Raw genomic sequence first — 21,976 nt, 5'->3', positions numbered from 1 at the left:
CTAACGTTTCCTGAAAACCCTCATAGAAAATTCACACTCTATTACTTGATAAATTACGGAGATTACTTCTGGACGTTTTGAGTGCATCAACCACTCTTCTTCAGCGTCACTAACGAACTAGTAGAACTAGTCAACACTTATATATGGGCAACTGGAAAACTGTGACTCGTAACTTATATTGATATGTATTGTTTATTTCTATGGGGATCGTCTAACCTTCACCAATTGCAACGTTTCCTGAAAATCCTCATAGAAAATTCAAACTCTATTACTTGATAAAATACGGAGATACGTATCAAGTATCAAGTGACATCCACCATTCTTTTTCAGCGTCACTATTGAACTAACAGAACTGGTCAACACGTCTTATATTTGAGCAACTGGAAAACTGTTACCCGCAAGTTATTGATATGTATTGTTTATGTCTATGGGGATTGTTTACTTTGATGTCTAACCTTCACCGAAGTTTCCTGAAAATCATTTTAATTTATGATTAACGACTAACTATGACCCTTTACTGTTGGGTATTGGATGCTTTCTCCTACAAGGACAACATATTCTGTGAAATATTCTGTAATAACACGATCGATATAGTTATAATGGGATACTTTCCAGTCGACATTCATGTGATTCTCAGAAATGGTTTAAAGATCTTACAAAACAGAATACATTACCCTGCTTATGTCAACAGTAATGACAGATAGAACAAAGATAAAGCATAAAGCAACACTGGCCACGTAGGACGAATAATGCTTAACTGAATACATGTGGCATAGAATTGTGTATCAAATCCAGAAACTCTTTTTTTTTCATATAATGAGATATATATGGTGTAGTGATCTTACAGAAACAGAATACATTACCCTGTTTATGTCAACAGTAATAACAGATAGAACAATGATAAAGCAACGCTGGCCACATAGGATGGATAATGCTTAACTATATATATGCAACTTTATGTGACATAGAGAACTAGATTTGTATCAAACCCAGAAACTTGTTTTTTTTTCATATAATGAGATATATATATGGTGTAGAGATCTTACAAAAACAGAATACATTACCCTGCTTATGTCAACAGTAATGACAGATAGAAGAAAGATCAAGCAGCACATAGGATGAATAATGCTTAACTGAATATATGCAACTTTATGTGGCATAAAGAAATAGATCTGTATCAAATCCAGAAATTCTTTTTTTTTTCATATAATGAGATATATATGGTGTAGAGATCTTTCAAAAACAGAATACATTACCCTGCTTATGTCAACAGTAATGAGAGATAGAACAAAGATAAAGCAACACTGGCCACATAGGATGGATAGTGCCTAACTGAATATATGCAACTTTATGTGGCATAGAATTGTGTATCATATCCAGAAACTCTTTTTTTTCATATAATGAGATATATATGGTGTAGAGATCTTACAAAAACAGAATACATTACCCTGCTTGTGTCAACAGTAATGAGAGATAGAACAAAGATAAAGCAACGCTGGCCACATAGGATGGATAATGCTTAACTGAATATGTGCAACTTTATGTGGCATAGATATCTAGATGTGTATCAAATCCAGAAACTCTTTTTTTTTCATATAATGAGATATATATGGTGTAGTGATCTTACAAAAACAGAATACATTACCCTGCTTATATGTCAACAGTAATGATAGATAGAAGAAAGATAAAGCAACACTGGCCACCTAGAATAAATAATGCTTAACTGAATATATGCAACTTTATGTGGCATAGATATCTAGATGTGTATCAAATCCAGAAATTCTTTTTTTCATATATTGAGATATATATGGTGTAGAGATCTTACAAAAACAGAATACATTACTCTGCTTATGTCACCAGCAATGACGGATAGCAGAAAAGCAAGCAACACTGGCCACATAGAATAAATAATTCTTTATTTAGCATAGAGACGTGTATCAAATCCAGAAACTCTTATTTTTCGTATAATTATTATTATTTTTATTCAAACTTTATTTCTGGCACTTGGCCCATATGACATGCATACAGGAATATAATAAGATATATAAGCAATACTTCTGCCACGAGGCATGTGATTACTTCAATGGCAGAGCATAATTTGTCTACAATTAAGATCTTGGCAAGCCCGTTGCAAAATATATACAGCTTCATCTAGGAAAGTAGCAAGCAATAATCCTGATCGATACAGAACTTCCGACAAGCCCGTGCTAGATTTTTTTTGTAGGTCAGTCATGTCAATTACGACAATCCCGGTCAGACATGGTGGCGAAACGGTATTTCAGTACTCTCATCATTAGGCCACACTGGTTTAATTTTTTGGATGACATCTGCGCGAGATATCATAAACGACTGCTGCAGTATTAAGAAAAGCTACCAGGGGGCCCAAAATCTAATCATTTGTAGGTTTTAACAATACCTACCCACCTACCAAGTTTCATGACAATCCATGCATAGCTTCTTGAGTTATTGTGTTCACAAAAAGACAAACGCTACTGAAAACATAACATTAAGAGCGAAGGTAAAGAATCACCTCCTTCGAGACTCTGGCCTGGGTGCCATACTCCGTAGGCTATGGTATACCGGTGGCTAGCGACAGTAGGTAGCCGTCGGTAACTACGGAGGACGGCACCCAGGCTGCTGAAGCTCCACAGAACTCAAGAACCTAGCACTGTGCCGACTCATAAATGCTGGAAAATGCTAGCATGTACCGGCTTGTCGTAAAAGTAGCTATGTACTACCGCAAATTCACAATACCAGCTTTGCATTCCTGTGTTCAGCAACATTTTTTGGCTGATTTTGTTTTCATTCGACCGCGCGCACTAGTTTAGTGGACTTCAAAGGATGGCATCCATAGAATTAAGCACGTGGAATTAAGTCAGTGTGGCCTTACACAAGGTTATAAGGACATCAGAGGCGTTGCTTCGAATCGTAGCGTATTTATACATGTAACGTTATACACGATAAACGAAATGTTTTCATATGTGCTTCTGACAAGTTTGACCAGAAAGGCCACAACCTAAAACGGGTACTAAAACCACCACTTTCACCGTGTTATAAGAACAATTTATCTTCTCCCAACGCTCAGAAAATAACCATCGGGTTGCGGTTTACCGTCTGACTTATTTATGGTACGTAGTAATCTCTCTTACCAGCGGTTGAATAGAAGAGACCCTATATACGCGCGGAGGATACAATTGGAGCGCCTCTCCCAATGTCGCCTTGACATCGGGCATCAATTGAAGACTGCTTCGTTTAAATTGGATTACAGAAATTGGATTGCTTGTAGTCGGCAAGCCAGAGAGACTCATTATCTGACTTGACAGGGCGTTTCACGTTCCACTAAATCACGTCTCTGCTTCCAAAGTAACCCGTCTCTGTGCTGCAATCTGCAGATGGCATGCGGGCGTCATTAGCGGAACAACTGCGACTGAAAAGCTCTCTAAGTATACAGTTACCCAGATTACATTCCGGAGTGGCTATGGTATTCACTTTATGGCCCATAGTTAGTTAAGATTATAGTATGAAGTTCGTGCTTAATAAATAAATCTAAACTAGAAAGGTAACATTGGCAAGGCAAATGCATAATGTTTACCTTCGCATATGATCTGCTCTGTTAATTCTTACTCAAACACATTCATGTGCATATGGTCAGACTGAAGTGTAAATCCCTCCTGCTATTGAATTGCAACATGATGTAACCTGACACAAGTTACCATGGTAACAGACACAACCTTGGTTTAGGTCATTGAGGTCACTGTTTGGAGAAGAAGAAGAAACTGTGCAAAAACAATTTGTTTTCCTTCGGTAAACATAACATCATTGTACTTATAGAGAGAGAGAGAGAGGCAGACAGACAGACAGATAGAGACAAAGACAGACAGACAGAAAGACAGAGCGTGGGAGAGAGAGAGAGATCATACACATTTACATATAATATAGGTGTATACATGCCATATATATACATATTAATTGTGCCCTATTTTGCAATGCTACAACACGCTTTTAAAACATGTTGCACCAATGGGCGGTTTGATATTGACGTATAGAAATATCTTCTCACATGCCGGTAAAAAGCTACGTTAAACTTTTTATTAGCAAGCAGTGGCACCAGTAATGTTTAATCACGGAGTTACTGGGAATAGACGGCGCCATTCGACAAAAGTCTTCTTTTATGTGACAGACTGGCATTAATAGATCCACAGGCAAATCTCTCAAAGCCTTACTTTTACTCAATTAAACATAATCATTGTCATAAATTTACGTTGATTGTAAATATATTCCATGCAAAGCTCTCTCAATGCTAAAATAAACGTCCATCACATAAGACTCTACACAACATAAATCATTGCAAAAATAAATATATATATATATTGCACCTAAATAGAATTACAATTGACATAACCATTATCATAATTGCTATCCATATCCAAGTGTGTTGCCATCAAATGTTTATGGAACACTAGTATTATGCGTTTTTCCAATATTTAAGGTGAACATAACAAGTGAAGACTCACACCTGTTGCCAACATCTCTATTGATAACTTATTGGTTGATATTGTAAATATTGTTAAGCTCATTTTACTCACTTATGTAGTTGTCTATATATTAACCATGTACAATTAAATACTCACTAGTGTAGTTGTCTATTTGTTAAGTGTGCAATATTTGTTTCTCTGTTTTTAAACACTAGTATACAATTCATCGGTACTTACTTAGTTGCGCTGCCACATGCTAGAGATTGTGCTCATCGATCAATCAATAAACAATTATTATTATTATTATTGTCAACAAATAAGAAAAATAAGAAAACAAATTAACTATCACGGGCACAGCACACTTTTGTCGGTGGTGGTAGCATATTGCAATCGTCTTTAGCTTTTAGATTTAAAGTTTAATGATGATGGGCCCCAAATGTACACAATGTTGACATAACTGTGTTGCTCATTGCTTTGGCGGCGTGGAATGAAGAACAAAAGACGTACATAATTATGTATTTATTATTTTTATTCACATATGTTTATTCTTTTTTCACATATTTTTTTTTTATTTACATATATTGAGTATTGGGCAAAAAGCAAAAGTTGCTTATATAACACCTTCTACTCAAAAAACATACAACGAGTATGACAAAATACATGCATAATTACAATGTGGATAAAACCAAGATAAATACAAACAAGACAAGTTGGTGATCTATCAATTACGAGAATCTGCCCGTACAGTAAATGAAGTTCTGAACTATATCAAAAACATTACAGTTTTGTAGGTGTACATAGGACGTACATAAATGGAAGTTTCATTCCCGAATGGGTCTCACCACCAGCAGAAGAAAATGCAGATTGTAGCCCGAGGTTTATAGCCAATCAGTTAACCCGTGACCCCATCGTGAGGGTGCGGCGGGTCGGCACCCCTGGGAAGCCGGAAGATCAGCCAAGAATCGCCCGTACGGATCGATCGGCCGGCCCTTCTATCATACGGCACTTGTGGGTACATCTTACTAGTAAGACATCAAACACCATGCACGCGATTTGCCATGTTTAAAGGCTTCCAATGCGATTTCAGGGCAGCAAAACTGGAAATATTCTGAATAAGGCAATCTTTGTGATATTCTGTATCTTTAACACTATATTAGAATAACCGCCCTTCGGCGTAACACATCAGCTTCGCAGGCACGCGGCGCGGCGGCAGCTAGCTATATCACACCGAACGACTTGTTACACTCAATCTTTGCACATTTAATTGCAGGAGTGGTTTAAAGCTTTCTAGTGATGATGGCCCTACTGTACATGGTGGCAGGCAACAGGTTCCTGGGGAAATACGAGTTTTTGAATACCTCAATTCTTGGTTGATAACTCTGATATTTGAAGGTTTCTTGTTCTTTTCTGGGCTGGTATCAGATACTTAGTGGTACTTACTATTGACACATACTGCTTCACATTAGCACATTTGAGTCAGTATTTCATATATTTGGGGCTTTTAAAACTCCAGATGAGTCCTTTGTTTTCTGGGCGGTACCCTAAAAATGAGTGAAGAAGTAACATAAATACGTCTAAATCTACCCATACCCATTTCATTCTTAATCTTAAAACATGACAAGACGGATTTCTGATGTTGTGAAGGTGTTTCGTGTGTCTAGAAGTAAGTCCTTGGAGATTCATTTTAACAACTCAAGCAAGCTAGACAGATGTGACAACACAAATGATGTTGACGTACACATACATTAGGTGGCGCACTGGTAAAAAAATACATGTACCTTTACATCTGAAAACTTGCTCATATAATTTACATTTGTACTGATGTTCGTAATAACTAGATTTATTAGTTTGATATTTCTTTATTTGTTCAGATTTGTTTCATTTAGTTCTTCGAATTGTTTCTGTTTATTTCCTGTTAGTTTTGTCTTCTTCGTTTAAATTCTGTGTCATTCAGTATCAATGGTAACTTTTGATATTATAGTATTGGGAAAGGCCAAAGATAAACTACCAAGTTTTCGGCCCTCCCATGCATGTCTACTTAACTTCAATTGTTTAATTTTGATGTTGAATTCAAATATGTTTTGTCATGTATCATAGTTACCTTTGTTTGGGGTAGGCCCTTTAAAAAACACCTAGGTTTCTGGCCTACCCCGCATATTCTCTTATTGTTATTGTTTGATTATGTAAATTTTTTATACGTGCAAATAATAAATAAACAAAATAAACAAAATATTTCATTTTATTTTGTGAGTGCAAAACAAACAATAAACAAGCAATAAACAATAATCATCAACAATCTCAAAAAATGACAAAACATGTGGTACATTGTGGCATACACAGGTCCTGATGCCACAGAATAAGAAAGCTGTTCAATTGATTGAAAAAAAAGAATGATCTACTAACTGTCTTATTATACATCCTACTGATAAGAGCACCTGTGCGACCTATTGGCCGGGTGCTATAACGTGAAAGAAGGGTGGCGTGATATTTAAATGTCATTTCCAATTGTCTGGCGGTCGATGGTGACCCACATAGAGCAAGGTTCGGCCATTCGTCTGGCCACTGCCAGATAGATGCAATCTTGGTCATGCGCTAATTGTGTCAAATACCATGTCATGTAGGCTTCCTTTGATTTAGCTGAGATAAGCGTTACAGAAGGTATTGATCAGAAGAAGGTCGTGTTTTCTGCGATATCTCTCACTGATGACAAATGTCCACTGCTGATACAGGGCGCCCTGGCTGTGACGGAAAAACGTTATCTGCTGAATATCAACTTGTCGAGATAAAGAGACGAACTCGCTGTGTTAGATGCTCTGCGTACATCACTACACGTACAGCACTACACGTACAGCGCTACACGTACAGCACTACACGTACAGCACTACACGTACAGCACTACACGTACAGCACTACACGCACAGCAATACACGTACAGCACTACACGTACAGCGCTACACGTATAGCACTACACGTACAGCACTACACGTACAGCACTACACGTACAGCACTACACGTACAGCACTACACGTACAGCACTACACGTACAGCACTACATGTACAGCACTACACGTACAGCACTACGCTTCCTAGATTTAGCTGAGATAAGCGTTACAGAAGGTATTGATCAGAAGAAGGTCGTGTTTTCTGCGATATCTCTCACTGATGACAAATGTCCAGTCCTGATACAGGGCGCCCTGGCTGTGACGGAAAAACGCTATCTGCTGAATATCAACTTGTCGATATAAAGAGACGAACTCGCTGTGTTAGATGCTCTGCGTACATCAATACACGTACAGCACTACACGTATAGCACTACACGTACAGCACTACACGTACAGCACCACACGTACAGCACTACACGTACAGTACTACACGTACAGCACTACACGTACAGCACTACACGTACAGCACTACACGTACAGCACTACACGTACAGCACCACTACACGTACAGCACTACACGTACAGCACTACACGTACAGCACTACACGTACAGCACTACACGTACAGCACTACGCTTCCTTGATTTAGCTGAGATAAGCGTTACAGAAGGTATTGATCAGAAGAAGGTCGTGTTTTCTGCGATATCTCTCACTGATGACAAATGTCCACTGCTGATATAGGGCGCCCTGGCTGTGACAGAAAAACGCTATCTGCTGAATATCAACTTGTCGAGATAAAGAGACGAACTCGCTGTGTTAGATGTTCTGCGTACAGCGCTAGGCGTTCAACACTAGACGTACAGCGCTACACGTACAGCGCTACACGCACAGCGCTACACGTACAGCACTACACGTATAGCACTACACGTACAGCACTACACGTACAGCGCTACACGTACAGCACTACACGTACAGCACTACACGTACATCGCTATACGTACAGCGCTACACGTACAGCACTACACGTAAAGCACTACACGTACAGCACTACACGTATAGCACTACACGTACAGCACTACACGCACAGCACTACATGCACAGCACTACACGCACAGCGTTACACGTAGCTTTCATTGTCAATGATAATGCATCAGGCATGTTTTGGGGTTTTAGTCAAATCAAAAAGAAACTTGAAAAATATCTGAGATCCACAATTAAACCACAGAAGAGAATGATCCATACTAATCAATTAGAAAAGGGACGCTTGCAAACTATTTCTTTTTTGTTGCTGTTAGTGTTGCTACTTTCAAACTACATTACATGATTCTTAGATTAATTAACTCTGTGGTTTAAGTCTAGATAGTGAAATTCAAACGTTGTTTTCACTCAATTGGCCACTTGAAAATTTGCTACTGTCGGGTTTGGAAATGGAGACCTTTCAGATTGATGGAGGTATAAGATCTCTGAACTCTATCTTCAATAGTTACTTGGATGTTGTGCCGTACAGTGAGAGTGTAAGAGTGAGTGTACAAAATACGCAATTTTTTTAACTTTCATTTAAAACTTTTGCGTATTATGTTTGGTATGACGTAGATAGTCCCGGATGACGAGTTTTTGCAAGGGTTGCCTTGCCAATTTGCAAAAATTAAAACCACTCACTCAAACATTGCATATACTTCAGATCTAGATGTGCTCGAATGAATCTAATGATGTCTAATGTTCATCCCGTCTGATATCTTTATCCCTATCGTCGCTAATGTGCCTTTACCAAGTTAATCACATTTAAACATGAAGACAACGAGATTAATTAACACTACTATCACTGTATTTATAGATGCGCTCAACAGAGAACCATTTTGTGGCATGTCAAACCCAAGGTTCTACTTTGTTAACGAAACGGGACACATCATCAAGCAACGCTCTTCTTTCAGACAAACCAACCAGCATCATTGCACTCAGGACATTCACAGCAAACGACCAGAGAAGAGCCTTGCCTGTAGACTGAATATACATTGTGGTATTGTCTGTGGTCCGCGGGCCTAACTCTGACCTTTCCTCTGGTAAATCCCTTCCTGTGGTTTTGCCTCTGCCTTTTCGCATCCTCTACGGATGATCTATTTATCCTTCAAGGCCTACAGAAGGGTCTAATATTTTTATCCTTACCGTCGCTTATGTGCCTTTACCAAGTAATGGTCTGCTCTGTTAATTCTTACTCAAACACATTCACATATATAGTGACAGGAGCCTAAATCCCTCCTACTATAGAATTGCAACATTATGTAACCCAACACCAGTTACCATGGTGAGAGACGGTCTGGTTCAGGTCATTGACCGTGCCTGGAGACTGAATACATTGTGGTATTGTCTGTGGTCCGCGGGACTAACTTTGTAACTTTGACCTTTCCTGTGGTAAATCCTTTCCTGTGGTTTTGCCTCTGTCTTTTCGCATCCACTGCGGATGATGGATTTATCCTTCAAGGCCTACAGAAGGGTCTAATATTTTTATCCTTACCGTCGCTTATGTGCCTTTACCAAGTAATGGTCTGCTCGGTTAATTCTTACTCAAACACATTCACATATATGGTGACAGGAGTCTAAATCCCTCCTACTATAGAATTGCAACATTATGTAACCCCGAACACCAGTCACCATGGTGAGAGACGGTCTGGTTCAGGTCATTGACCAGGCCAAAGGTCAGTGTTTGGAACAGAAGAAGAAGAAGAAACAGAGCAAAGACAATATGTTGTTCCATCGGTAAACATGATTAACATCACTATCAATGTATTTCTAGATGTGCTCAACAGAGAACCATTTTGACATGTCAAAGGTTGTACTTAAAAAAAACGGTACGCATCATCAGAAAGACACAAGCAACGCTCTACTTTCAGATAAACTAACCAGCATCATTGCACTCAAGCTATTCACAGCAAACGACCAGAGAAGAGCCTTGCCTGTAGACTGAATATACATTGTGGTATTGTCTGTGGTCCGCGGGCCTAACTTTGCAACTTTGACCTTTCCACTGGTAAATCCCTTCCTGTGGTTTTGCCTCCGCCTTTTCGCATCCACTGCGGATGATTGATTTATCCTTCAAGGCCTACAGAAGGGTATTCTGTACTAGTCACATTGAGGCGGAGATCGATACGTCGCGTGTATGACGAATGACAGCTTGGAAATGATATTGGAGCTGCTGAAAGAGATCATTGACCAGGTAGCTTCTTGTTATTTCCACAGAAATCAAGATAATACCAACATGGTGTCCCTCGGTACCTGTCCGGTAACGGACGGGTCGAACAGATGTGGCATTAGGCAAGGCGGGAATGTGCAGGTATATTCCCGCCATAAGGCCACAGCAAGTAATTTTCATCTGTATCTGTATAGCCGGTATAACCGCCTATCGGCGTAACACACCAGCTTGAACATTCATAAACATCAGCATAAACTTTCGCCTGTTTTTTGGGGGGAAAAAAACAAGAAATTTTGTTGCCTTCTGACAGTGGTCAACATGCCGAAAATTGGCAAAGATGTCTGCTGCCATGCCGGAAGGTGGATGGCAGATAACTATGAAGAGAGGAGACAAGAAAAGGCTCTGATTTAATGTTTTGTTTCTTACTTTGATGCAGTGATATGTGATGCTGGCTGTGTATATGTGATGTTCCCACTGAATCAAACCATTTGATTGAGTCAAAATTGTAAAATGTACGAACCTTGTTTTTTGGGGTACGTCTTTTTTTTCGCCCGCTCGCATTAGATTTTGAGTCTGCGGAGGATGTCATCCATACAATTTACTTGCTGTGGCCTAATGCACCGCAAACTATGCAGCCAGACTCTCTTCATTTCGTGCAAACTGCAACAAACATAATATCAGTCTGGTAGAGAGAATACCCATTCCAATGGCAATCATAGAAGAGTATAAACAGTATGGTTGTAGCTTCATCATATGTCTGTATAAAAGAGATTGCATATTGTCTTCCAGAGTGTCACAGACAACTGATCACACTTGCGTCTCTATGGTATTTTCCCAACTTTACCAACTGCGTCTGCCGTTGCCATTTCGATGCAGGTCTCTCACCGCGAGCCATTAAACCAGTCGTGATACCCTGCCTATTCTCCAGGTGTATGATCATGCATGGCTTAGACCGTGTCAGCTGAACATAGAGCTACGGTTATCTACAGGCCACGAGCCCAAAACACACTCGTGCATACCGATGAGGTTTGTGTTAAATCTGGCTCGCTGAAGTCCCGTCACGTAGCTGGTACGTACCCGGAATGGCGAGCGCGGTTCTCCGGGCGTCTGGATCTAATTATTCCCTCTCGTGGCCACGCCAAGGGAGGAGATATCTCGGGGTCGTAACGTCATTTATGTCGTTCTCTCTCCCATTAACGTTAGTAACACAGGGAATACCTTCCCCGGTAAACGGAATAGAAATGAGATTTTGGGATGGGAATTTTCTTAAGGGTACGATAATTCGGTGGGGATCTTTCGGAGACACTAAGGGCGTAATGAGATACCAGGTGACATTGATGACATTACTGGAGGAGGAAGCTTCCAACAGTCTGGCGTGCAAGGTCAAGTGTGGCACGATATGCAACAAAGCAACATGCAATGGACAAAGTCATGCAACAAAACTGAGCCTACATGTGAATTTATACAGTTGAGATGTTGTACATTTCTATGAATATATATATAGAGAGAGGGGGAGAGATAGTGAGAGAGAGGGAGAGAGAGGGGAAAAAAGAGAGAAAGAAAGAAAGAAAGGGGGAGAGGAGCACAAAAACAATAGCCGATTTCCATACAGATTGAAATGGAACATTTGCGGTAGCGGTTTTCGAAAGGATTGCACGAGAGAGATGAAAGAGAAAGACAGGAAGAAAGAGAGAGAGAGAGAGAGAGTGAGTGAGTGAGTGAGTGAGTGAGTGAGTGAGTGGGTGAGTGAGTGAGAAAGAAAGAAAGAAAAAGAAAAAAAGGAAAGAAAGAAAGAAGGAAGGAAGGAAGGAGAGAGGGGGAGAGAGTAGAACTACGGAAGAGAAAGAGAAGTAATAAAACTGCCATCTTGTCAGAATAGTTAAAAACATTATCACGCCGGCTGAGATCCTCACAGCTCCGTTCCAAAGTACTCAGACGCAGACCAAACCTCCCCTGGGCCTAAGTAGAGATGGCTTCATGTCTAGTTGTCATTTCAGTTGTCAATGCACGACGCCATCGCTAAGCCTAACAGTTGTATTAGTCTGATACGGCTTTATCAGCATTTATTGATTCAAAATGCATCAGAATTGAGAATCTGTATCTGTATCAGTATAGTCGATATAACCGCCCTTCGGCGTAACACACCAGCTTCGCAGGCACGCGGCGCGGCGGCAGCTAGCTATATCACACCGAACGACTTGTTACACTTTACACATTTAATTGCAGGAGTTGTTTAAAGCTTTCTAGTGATTATGCCCCAACTGTGCTTGAAAAACCACGTTTCCAAGAGTTTCCAGTCCCGCACACGCCCGTGAAATTCGCCGTGTCCTGGTCGCGTCCATGGATTTCCGGGCTCCGCGTGTACGGCCCCGGATATTTCCTTACACTCCCGGATTCGTGCTCGCCGTGCACGTGCACGGAAATTTACGCCCCGCACACTTGGCGTGTGTTGGGGAGCGGCTAACAATAAGGGGTAATTAGGTACTGCGTGTATTCATGTTTCAGGTGATAATTACTTGCATGAACCAAAGTTGCCAGCACTTTAATCTAAGCAAATTAGATATAGAATGATCAAGGATTGTTAATACAACATTTGAACCTTTGCGTCCTTGGCTTGATTTATCGTGATGTCGTCCATACGACAAAGCACATTTGAGCGTAGGGCGCCCCGACGCTGGGGTTATATAACCTACTCGGTCAAAATGACCTAAATCTACACTCCGGTCTAAATGATAGTAAATCTGAATTTTTTATTTTGGAAATAATAGTTTATCCGTGAGGTTCATTACCATGATGTAATCAAACGCTTGACTAAAGGGGTTTGAACTAACATGACCTGATCAGTTTGTTATGATTTTTAGGTACATGTATGGGTAATAATATGCAAGCTTTACATTGTAGTTCGGTCGATGTGTATTGTGATGTGTCTGACATGGCGTCAGTTTATGTGAATAGCCTTTGTGTAAACTCACAGCGTCCCCATGCCTGGTAAAATACTGAAATCCAGCAAAACAAGTCAACCCTCATGACATTAATTGTGGATTTTGGATACATTTACAAAGAGTAAGGTTATGTTGGAGTTGAAGTGCGGTTTTATTTCACTTAGTGAGCGACAAGTTGTGTAATTCTAGAACGAATAAAGCCATGTAATCATGACGAATTAGAATTATGAAGATCATTTGTCTGCCTTGAAATAAATACATTCACACATGCAGAAACATCCTATCATCCAAGTGTTCAGACTGCACAGGCGATTTAACTTAAAACCTATAATATAAAAACAAGATGGTTGTAGTATTGAACGCGATCACGTGATTATATGACTGACGACCAATCCTACCTCGCTCTCGCCGGGACCAGCCAATAAGAGACGCGATGCTTTGTTTTGGTGGGTCGTTTGAATCTTGCTTTGTCACAACGACGGTTTGCTTTTTCAAAACACGTTTGTCTCGGCTTGCAAAGATTACAAGTATGTTCCTGAACTAAAATGGCGTCAAACATTCCGTTCTGTTACTTCGTTTTCGCAACGGAAGAAATGACTCTACTACATTGAAAGGACAACACCGCAACGAACCAGCAAACCGACAGGAGGCCTTCAGGGTAAGCTAAAACAAGGATACTATTATATATACGGCACTATCGTTACATATATCTTAAGCATGTTGTTTAAAAACCTTGCCTAAGTTGTTCCTACGGCAAAAATATTTCTTTTGGCAAGAAGTGTACACTATTTTTTTACTGATTGATTACATAGTTTATTATTTCTACTTAGAAGTACATCGATATAGTTTGTATGTTGCTCAGAACATATGTACTTTTTTCAGGCGCGGATTTGGGATACTTTGAGACGATTTGAAGAAACTTTATCGCCAGGCTGTCGGAGAACTCAGAAAAGAAAGAAAGAAAAGCGACTGCAGTCACACAGAAGAGGGTGAGTCTATGCAAATGTATATCTTTGCATACGAAGGCCGACAAGGCTCTTGACAATTTGAATTGTTTTCATTACCGAGGGAAATGTTGTGTTTGTATTGTTCCCATGATTACAATGAAAAGAAACAAGTAGACGTTGATGCTTGATGAATGGAGCCTTTTCATCTGGACAAAATTGTTGCTGTCTGACGTTAAAAACATTCGTTAAAAATGATAAATGACTTCTCCTCGAAATGTGTCCATACAGACGTCCGCATCTTTGCCAGCCTTGTTTATAAAACTTCTAGTACATGTACACGTAACTTCAAATGAAATTCAAAAATGCCTTCGACTTTTGACGTAGATTTTCGTTTTTCCATGTCCTGCAGGCCAGGCTGGAGGCAAACAGGCAGACTGCACACCCAGGCTCAGATCTAAAGGCGAGGGTGCTGTGTTAAAGCGCCCGGCAGGCTCCGACGACCCAGGCCGGCCCCGCTGCACTCCCGCCCGGGGTGCACCCCGCGCCCAGCACGCCGCTCCGGCCTGACTGCGATCACAACCGACACCAACACCACGCCATCCCGCAGACAGCAGAAGCAGGGGGGGGGGCATACCTCCTGGCCTTCAATCTACAACTAAGCCTCATTTTGTAGAGGCGACAACGCAAACTTTACGAAACCGACAGCTTGTCTTTAACGACATTGTAAATTGAATACGTGTTCATGTAATTAATTTCTGAGCAAATGATCTTTTTTTGTAATGGCGTGATATTGTTTTCTGCCAAGCCTCATTTAACTTCATGTTAGGTCTGCCATTATGTTTTTGCTACACGTACATGTATTTTGAAGAACTTTGTTTGAGGCCTTCTTTGTTTATTGAAAATTTAGTCTTTTGACTGTTTGTGTAAGCGCCATTCACTTTCATGATCTGAGGGCTATTTTCCTCTTTTAACCTGATGATATGTCAGTATTAGTTACTTTTTGACTATTTTTTGCTAAAATGGACTTCTATTTGGAGGTGACTGTGATGAGATGTGATGTTAGTTTACTTTTTAAAGTTAGAGAAATCTGTTAATTACTAGTAATTTCTGAGTTTACACCGGGTCCAACGATTTTAAAAGTCTAGTCCCTGGAAGGCTAGTTCGGGAAAAAGCTATAAAATTTGTTTCTATGTTTCGGCTACACATTTTTGTAAAGTACCAGGTTACATTATTGTATAGTGTTAGCATAGTGCATAACGTGTATACACTATACATAGAGCGTTATTTTTGTCAGTCTGTTAATGGCGATCCTGTTTATACCAATAAAACGATGAATGAAGTATAAACATGTATTACTTTTTTTATGAATGAAATGTGTTCCTAAAACATCGAAATGTGTCCCGGGAGCGGGGGAAGCGATTTCTCGGGAGCCGGGCAGCGAAGCCCCGGGAGCAGGAAGGGGGTCCCCGTAGTGGGTGCAGTGGGGTCCCGAGAACGGGAACAGCAGGGCCCCGGGAATGGGAGCAACGGGTCCCGGGAACGGGAGCAACCGGTCCCGAGAGCGGGGCGGGTTTTGGCCGGGGGGGGGGTGTAGTACCGGCATGTCCGACCCGTACACGGCGAATTTCCGCTGCCGTGTGGAGAATAATTAGGTGATAATTGCCGCTAAATTATGCATATTCCAGCAACGCACGGAGCGGTGCACGGCCATTTCCTGCCGTGTACGGGGATGTACAGGGATCGTGTCCGGGCATATAACGCCCAGGACACGACCTGCACACAAAAAGTGGTTCATTTCCGGGAGTGTACAGGACATGTACGGGACTGGACACGTTTCGTGTGCAGGTCGGAAACCCCCGGGTTCTACCGGAAACCTAAAATATCCGGGAAAGTGTGCGGCAATTTCTCACACGGAAACTAGGGATTTTGTGCCGTGTGCAACGAGTTCCAGTCTACGATAGTTCTTGGGAAATACGAGTTTTTTAACATCTCAATTCTTGGTTGATAACTCTGATGTTTGAAGGCATGACTGTTTCTCGTTCTTTTCTGGGCTGGTATCAGATACTAGAATAATAGAAAAATTAGAATAGAGAGTTGAAACTGTGTGTGTTTTTCGTGGTATGTCATTGCGGATCGTGTTTTTTTGTAATACTGTACAGTATTTTGTACTATAAGTATGCCCAGCACTGTCTGAAAAAAACAGGTTTTTATTCAATCTGAGTTTAGTTAGTTGCTTGTGAAATAGATAAACTGAAACTGAAACAAATGTCCATAGGCGACATCCATCGACATGTCCATCGACCCCTCCCTACATCTGCATGAAGTTTGGAGCCCCCCCCCCATTCAAACCAACGGGTTTTTCTGGACCATTCCAATTTGCCTCATAATTGTAGGGGTGCATCTGAAATAATACATTGACCGCGAAAACAGCAACGGCAAAAATACACATTCGTTCATCATCACGGGCATGCCCGCAGACGGCGTATAAAGTTGCATGCCGATTACACAAAGGGAACCCCGTGTTCTAGCTGCGAACACGAAAAAACGACTATTCACAACACTCCGCCCGGAGGTCCTGACCTCCTTCACGGAGAAATAAATTGCAAACAAGTTAGAAGTAGAAGGCATTGAAATTGATTTAATCAAGTTTTTTTTAATTGCTAGACGTCGCCTGATTATGAAGACAACTTGATCTTTTTACATCACACGACCGCTGTTAATATCTATTACACGTATGTAGACGATTAAATTTTGACTTATGTATAACGACAGACATAACCCACTGGGGCTTCCCGCTTTAATTGACTTTAACTGATGTAAATAAACAACAGGTTAATAGACAGCAACTTTAATTAGATGGAGATAATTGAGAAATACGATATGGATGGTTTTTGCAGTGCGGGGTAAGCAACGTTAGGTATCCTCAGGGATTTTCCACAGTCTAACGACGTGAGCGTAGGCCACAGCAAGTAAATTTTATGGATGACATCCTCCGCAGACTCTAAATCTAATGCGAGCGAGCGAAAAAAAAAACAAGGCGGGCCAAAAAATACAAGATTCCTACGTTTTTAATCATTGTACAAACGGTTTTGATTCAGTGGGAACATCACATATACACAGCCAACATCACATATCACTAGTGCACTGCATCAAAGTAAGAAACAAAGCATTAAATCAGAGTCTTTTCTTGTCTCCTCTCTTCACAGCAAGTAAATTTTATGGATGGCATCCTCCGCAGACTCCAAATCTAATGCGAGCGGGCGAAAAAAAGCAAGGCGGGCCAAAAAAACAAGGTTCCGACATTTTAAAATTTTAACTAAATCATTGTACAAATTGGTTTTGATTCAGTGGGAACATCACATATATACAGCCAACATCACATATCACTGCATCAAAGTAAGAAACAAAACATTCAATCAGAGCCTTTTCTTGTCTCCTCTCTTCACAGCAAGTAAATTTTATGGATGACATCTTCCGCAGACTCCAAATCTAATGCGAGCGGGCGAAAAAAAAATCAGGCGGGCCGAAAAAAACAAGGTTCCTACATTTTAAAATTTTGACTAAATCACTGTACAAATGGTTTTGATTCAGTGGGAACATCACATATACACAGCCAGCATCACATATCACTGCATCAAAGTAAGACGCAAAACATTAAATCAGAGCCTTTTCTTGTCTCATCTATTAATAGTTATCTTCCACCCACTGAAGGGTGGCAACAGACATCTTTGCCCATTTTCGGCATGTTGACCACTGTCAGAGGGCAACAAAATTTATTGTTGTTTAAAGTTAAAACTTTTGGTCCAACACAAAAGATTCTCTCACCTAGAGCTTTCGACCAGTCACTCTGGTCTTCCTCAGTAGACTGACCCAGTGAGGCTTGTCACATGGCTTCTTTGAAGTGTGACGTCAAAAATTTATTGTTTTTTTTTTAAATTAGGCGAAAATTAATGCGCGCGCTGATGTCATCCATCAAAATTACTTGCTGTGGCCATACTAGGGCCTGTGAAAGAAGCTATAACTCGTCATTTGGGTGACAGAGTAATTTCACTACCTAACAACACCTTTGGGTCTGCACAATACAGACATTTTATGACCACATATACATTTCTTACTCACCAAATTTTGCCATCTCTCATAGCTTGCCTTCATCAATAAATGTAACGTTTGCAAGCAGAGATATCTTAAAGCTAACCGTTAACGACATCGACTAGTTAAGAGGTCAAAAATATAAGAGGGCCACAGAATGTTATAGGCTGTAGCAGTCTCTATTAGGCCACATCGTCTTAATTTTATGGATGACATCCTCTGAAGACCCCCAAACTAGTGCGCGCGGGCTAATAAATAAAATTCCGGCCAAAAATAAAAATGCTACTAAGCCACAGCAATACGAAGCTGGTATTGTGAATTTGTGGCCGCAGTACATAGCGACGTATACGACAAGCCGGCACATGCTGACTTTTTGCAGAATGTATGAATCGGCATGCACTGTACGTGAGTCGTGGAGCTTCGGTAGCCTGGGTGCCCGGCTCCGTATTGTCGCTAGCTACCATGGACTTCCCAGGCCTAGAGCCAGGCCAGAGCCTTGGTGGACGTGATCTTTTTTACTCCGTGAAGGAGGTCAGGACCTCCGGACGGAGTGTTGTGAGGAGCTGTTTTTTCGTGTTCGCAGTCAAAACGCTGACGCTTGGGATTATTTTTGTTGCAAAATATAAAACTTCGCGGAGGATTGTCACCTATGGCTTCTTGTTTTTCTTTTTTTGAGAACAGGCGAAAATCAATGCGCACTCGGATGTCATCCATAGAATTAAGTCGGTTTGGCCTTAGTACATAAAGCGTGTGCCATAATAATCTACTATTACAGGCCTCTCCTAAAAATAGTCTAATGTTTGTGGAGCGATGAGGTTGATGAAAGCGGAGGTGTGACGGATTGTTGAATCTACCTGTATCTCAGCAGATGGTTAGGAGGGTTGAACCGAGACACATGATAACAACATCTCAGTGAAAACAAATTGCCAATGTCGTTATCATCACTACAGTCATCAATTTCCTATTCAAGAGGGGGGCTTGGGGGCGAGGATTATTATTCACAGTTCGGAACAAAGTGGTGGGGGTACCCGGGCTTTAAAAGGGATTGCCAGCGTCTTTGGAGATATGGTTATTTGGGCAAGTGTCGCAGTTGGATAAGATTGGAGCTACAAAAATGGGCCTGGGCTCCGAAATTTCCGCACGTCTACCTGTGAAAACTTAAAAGTGCCATAAATCTTTGTTAAGACGTAGTAGGTGATCTATGTGGACGCTTGGGACGTCAGGATTTTCATATCAAGAAATTACGTATACCTTTCTGAAATACATAATTTTGAAGTTCGTAGATCGATTACAAAAATGAGAATTTCTAGCCATAAATTGAATATAGAACTAGGAAGATATAAAAAAAATCCCCCGCGACCAGACGTTTTGTCCATTCTGTCCCAATGATATTAAAGACGAACAACATTTTATTTTGAATTGTACACTATATAACGATAAACACACAAAGCTGTTCAACCTTCTCTCCGCTTGGTCAACAGAATTTGTTACATTTCATGCTAGAGATAAATTTAATTTCATCCTAGAAGGTAATAACCCTTACTGTGTACAAATAGGTAAATATATCAAAGAATGTTTAGACCTTAGAACAAGTAGTATTAGCTGACCCATCTATTGTTTTTTACGTAGGGTATTTTCGTTGTATCCATGTATATTTGTCTGTATATCTACATGTCTTAGACCTTACGAAAGTCGCTGTATTTTTGTTGTGTCAATAAAGTTCTTCTTCTTATATCATCCACCTCTATTTGGTCATCAGATCGTATCAAGAAACGCAGGGTCGACATCGCAGTTGCTCTTCATTATAGTGCTACGAAAGGCAGCCCTGAAGAAGGCCATTACGAGCTCAATACTTTGGCCCTGTTCATATGAAGTCAGTGAAGGCGCTTTACATGTGGTTTCCCCCGAAGCCGGTTTCAAGTGGCCCCATCTGAAAGGTCCAAATCACATTGAAAGCGCCTCGATGACAAACCACTTCTAGAGGTGGTTTCGAATCGGTTTCCCCGCATCGCGATTTGCGTCTGAACGCAATGTGATTTCAATGTGACTTCACCTGGTCATGGATTACGGGGTGATGTTTCTTTATTTATATGGAATACCAAAGTTTACTTTGCATCAACTTAAAGAGTAGTAATGGTCAAATAATTTGTCCGTTCTAGGACGAGCTTCACCGCCTCTGGCGGGACTACGTCGGCAGTAGGCCGAGGTACGCTGGGAGGGGGGCACCAGCAAGCAGGTCGTTGACCTCTGACAATAATGACACGCTACCTTGCGTGTTTTCATCAAACAACAATAAATGTAGTTTCGGAGAATCGTGATCGGGCACGGTTTGAAAGGAATGTATGGCACGTGGACCAGATGTGAGGAATGCGAGTTACCCGAACCGCGGTTCGGGTGGTTTTATATGAACAAGGCCAAAGTGAAATACAGGTGGGTCCCCTACAACGCATCTTCGCCGCGATAGGTCGCGATGGAGATCCACCGCACCATCGCCAGCCTCCCGTAAGGATCGTAAAATGACGGGCCCATTTTTCATCTTCACTCTCCAGGCGACAGGCGGGCCGCAAAGGGAGTCAGGACTCAGATATATGCAGCGCCGGAGAGGAAGAAATAAAAAAGTAGAAAACTAACTATAAAGCACTTTCTCATATAATTTACATTTGTACTTACATTTTTCTATATTATTTTGTATCTATTTTGAGTTAATTTGTTTGTTTCGTTGTCACCTATTTACAATACACGTGAGCAGAAAGAGGTCATAGAAACCAATTGGATTTTAGGAGAACCCACTCGATAAACCCCTTAGGTTTCTTGGGTTCTCCCGCACATTTGGTTGTACATAGTCATTACATACTGTTTTTATTTTCATGTGCAAACTGGCAAAATAAAATAAAAAAATACTTATGTTCGTAATAACTAGCTTTATTAATTAGTTTGATCTTTCTTTATTTGTTCAGACGGATAATTTGTATTGTTTCATTAGTTATTCGAATTGGTTTATTTCATGTTATTTTTGTCTTCTTCGTTTAAATTTTGTTTCATTCAGTATCAATGGTAACTTTTAATCTTATAGTGTTGGGAAGGGTAATATATAAACCTCCAGGTTTCTGGCCCTCCCATGCATGTCAACTTATCTTTAAATGTGATATTTCATTTTATCTTGTGAGTGCAAAACAAACAATAAACAATAATAAACAAAAGCAATGCATTAATTTGGCTGAATTCCTGTAAAGAATCACGCCTGGGCTTCTTCATAGTTTTTTTTCTTTTATTTCCAAAATGCAAAAATACAATACATAGTGGTGACGCACTCAAGCAACATGCTTATATTCACGTCACCACTAGACATAAAATAAAAATTACACCACAAAACATGGGTATCGTCCAGGTGACAAGAGAACAGAGTTAGCTATTAAAATATTATAAATGAATACAGAAGTATGAATAAGTTATTA

General features: G+C 40.5%; 1 protein-coding gene across 1 annotated transcript in view; it reads left to right on the top strand.

Moving 5' to 3' along the window:
* Positions 1–21,976, top strand: part of LOC109485415 (serine/arginine repetitive matrix protein 1-like) — an 87,577-nt gene that overhangs the window by 15,084 nt on the left and 50,517 nt on the right. The gene's annotated exons all lie outside the window — the stretch shown is intronic.

The sequence above is a fragment of the Branchiostoma belcheri genome, unplaced genomic scaffold (genome assembly GCF_001625305.1).
Source record: "Branchiostoma belcheri isolate BF01 breed outbred unplaced genomic scaffold, Haploidv18h27 scaffold75, whole genome shotgun sequence".
NCBI classification, from domain to species: Eukaryota; Metazoa; Chordata; class Leptocardii; order Amphioxiformes; family Branchiostomatidae; genus Branchiostoma; species Branchiostoma belcheri.
This window is presented reverse-complemented; position numbering and strand designations above follow the sequence as displayed.